Source organism: Magnolia sinica, chromosome 14 (genome assembly GCF_029962835.1).
Source record: "Magnolia sinica isolate HGM2019 chromosome 14, MsV1, whole genome shotgun sequence".
Classification (NCBI taxonomy): Eukaryota; Viridiplantae; Streptophyta; class Magnoliopsida; order Magnoliales; family Magnoliaceae; genus Magnolia; species Magnolia sinica.
In genome coordinates, this window is record NC_080586.1 from 25,927,215 (window position 1) to 25,930,336 (window position 3,122).

At 40.5% G+C, this 3,122-nt stretch overlaps 1 long non-coding RNA gene across 1 annotated transcript; it reads right to left on the reverse strand.

Annotated features, from left to right (window-relative positions):
• Positions 1-289: 289 nt before the first annotated feature.
• On the reverse strand, positions 290-1,205 carry LOC131225311 (uncharacterized). The gene is made up of 2 exons (XR_009161294.1): positions 835-1,205; positions 290-783 (listed from the first exon to the last, which is right to left on the reverse strand). It is a non-coding gene; the product is annotated as an uncharacterized LOC131225311 (long non-coding RNA).
• Positions 1,206-3,122: the final 1,917 nt, after the last annotated feature.

Sequence of the window (3,122 nt, forward strand, 5' to 3'; positions counted from 1 at the left end):
TCTTTTTATATATTTAGACTGGAGTATAAAACAGGACTGGAGTTTTTGTATTTAGACTGGAGTATAAGCAGGACTTGTTGTTAATGTTGTTGTTGTTGTTGTTATTCTTATTATAATATTTTGTTTGGCATGTCATATTGTTAGGATTCATGATCGAAGTAATGGCATAAGCTTGATGGCAGCTGCCAACCAGATGCAACCCCTCTCCTTTATCTAGGCTGGCAACCAGATGCAACCAGAAAGTCTTCATTGGTTTGATTAATTCCATTATGTAAGTACTAAAACATCCTAAGCACTTCAAGAACAACTTATCACCAAACCAATGAAAATTACATAATTTATAAACAAAGATCAAAGAGCACTTCTAACAGGTCCCTAATAATCTGATCAAATACTTTCTTCATGGTCGCAACAGATGAAACGAACTGTCCTCTTCAAGAGCAAGTCCCCTGAAACTCTTTTTATAGCAAAGAAACCTGCAGATCCTCACCTGAATGGAGGACATCTACATTTAAGAAAGCATCAAATAAATGAAAACTGCTTGCAAGAATCTAACAAAAGCATGATCTCTAGGAATCACACAGGCAAAAGACTAAGAGAAGAAGGAAAGACATGTACCCACGGTGGACAAATGCCTTGTGGAACTATGGATGAACTTGATAGACCAAATACTATGTAGATATAGCAGCATGTTAATAGCCACTAACATCACCTTCTGAAGTAATGGCACTGCTCGAGCTCGGTTCTTCATCTTCACTCACCAAATCCGACATCTGCTCAAATCTGTCACCATCTCTGATCCGCCTGGGTTACAGATTCGGCATCAACTCAGACCTATCATCTCCGCTCATCGAAACCCACCACCGTCCCCTTATTGAAAACTGAAAACCCATCTCTCCTTAGTCGCAATCGCTGAAAACCTCTGTCCTCATCCAACCTTCGACCATAGATGTCGCCCATTGCAATCTAATCAAGCCGAATCCACCCTCATTGTAGTCCCCACAAACCCATCAGGTCAGGCCATCGCCCAAATCTGACAGCCCCCAAAATCCTTTCCGCGTCCACCATTAGAACCCCCTTGAACCTCTGCCACTGCATCTTCTCTATTGGAATCATCACATGCAAACCCGAAGAGTGAGGGAATGAGAAAGGGAGGGGGAGAGCGAGGGAATGAGAAAGGGGTTTTGACGGGCGTGAGATTGAGATTGAGAGAGATAGAGAAGAGCGGCAAGGGAGATAGAGAGAGTGAGAGAGAGAGAGAGAGGGATGGACGTGAGAGGGAATAGGGTTGAGTGGAGGGAAATGTGCATTTCGTGAGAGGGGGAAAAGGGAATAGGGTTGAGTGGAGGGAAGTGAGAGGGGGAAAAGAAAAAGGCAGCCCAGTTTTTTGCATTTTCGCTTGCTACGGTTCTACTACGGTTTTTAACCGTAGCTAAAAGCCCATATGACCGTAGCCATTGTACAATCCGTACTAGCCACTCCATCATTCGCATTTCATGGAATCTGGACGGACGGCCTTATCATGGGCTTTGTGGGGTCCATCTTGATGCAATCAACATATCCACTCCGTCCATTAATTTTGTAATTTTTTTTATAGGGAGTGAACCTAACATCTAAGTAAATCGAAGGTCTAATTGAACCACACCATCGATCAATGGATTAATCTCCACTCTTTCCTACCATGTGGTCCACTTGAGCTTTCGATCTACTTCCTTTTTTGGGTTCTTGCCCTAAAATACTCTTAAAAAATGGATAGACGTATTAGATGGAGAATACACATTTTAATGGGCCTTGTAGAGTCCCTTATGGGGTATCCAAGGTTGTATGTAGGTATGGCAGAGTTGGCCTTTAGCTACGGTTTAGACAGTATTAGCTACGGTTTTAAGCCGTAGCATACTAGCTACGGTTTATAGCCGTAGCTAAAAACCCGATTAGTCCATAGCCTTTAGTCATTTTTTTGGTAGTGGGACTTGATCGAGATTTTATGACCGTTGAATTGAGTGTGGTCCGCCACGGCTGATCTGAAGAGCCGATCGGTACGAAAACTCAGCTTGACCTAGATCCATGGTCAGTGAGCTTAAGTCCGACCTTTCATGGTTATAGGCCCACCAGAAGTGCTTCGTTGGATCGTAAGAGGCAAGTTTTGGTTATACCCTAAGTATACCTTGGCCCTGGGGTTATTTTCATCAATATTAGGCCTATTTATAGTCCTTAAACCCTAGCTCTCTTTTCCATACGAATTTTCTCTAACCCTAGCTTGGAAAAAGAGTGGAAAAGGGAGAGAAAGTGAGAGATAAGTTGGTGAATCATCTTGGATTCTTTCCGGTTCTTCTTCATCCTTGAACCTTCACTTTGAATCGTTATTCTGACGATTCTAAGTTCATCTTGGGGTAAGTTAACCTAACCCTAATCTGTGTTAGAGCTTAGATTAGTCTTGGTGTTGTTGTATCTCATTTCTATCCTTGCTTTAGGGTATTCTATCGCCGTTGACGAAGACAACTCGTCTAAATCAGTTCGGTGTTTCTTTTCTTGCTTAAGGTGCGGACTTTAAGTGTATAGGTTATGGTTTTCAAGGCTTTCAATGCCAGTTAATGATTTATTCTTGTTATGGATGAGATTTCACATGCCAAATGTTATGTTTATGTTGTATTCCTAATATGCATGCGTTATATTAAGATTTGTGCATTCTATGTGTATGTATAAAGTACCGTATGCGTATAAAATATGCACATGTGATTGCCATGATTATTTGTCGTGTATGTATGCTAGATGTATGTATGACAATTCTTTGCAAAAGGAATTGTCCAAATGTGTGTATTTCAACATACGTCATGTATGTTATATTATGTATTCTAAGTGTTTGTAGAAATGCCTAAATGATCTAAGGTGTGATATTTGAACCTAGTATGGGCATTAAGAAGTGATTCTCAACTCTCCCACTAGTGTGTATGATTTCTTTCTTGCTAGTTACATTCCTTGTCGTTTAAATTCAAGCATTACATATGCTTACATTTATGTTAAGTTGATATTCTTCAAGTGCTTATATACCATGATTTGAAGATGTTGTTCCATTACTGTTCTACTTTTAATACGATTATCTGTTGTAGTATAATGTGTGTGGG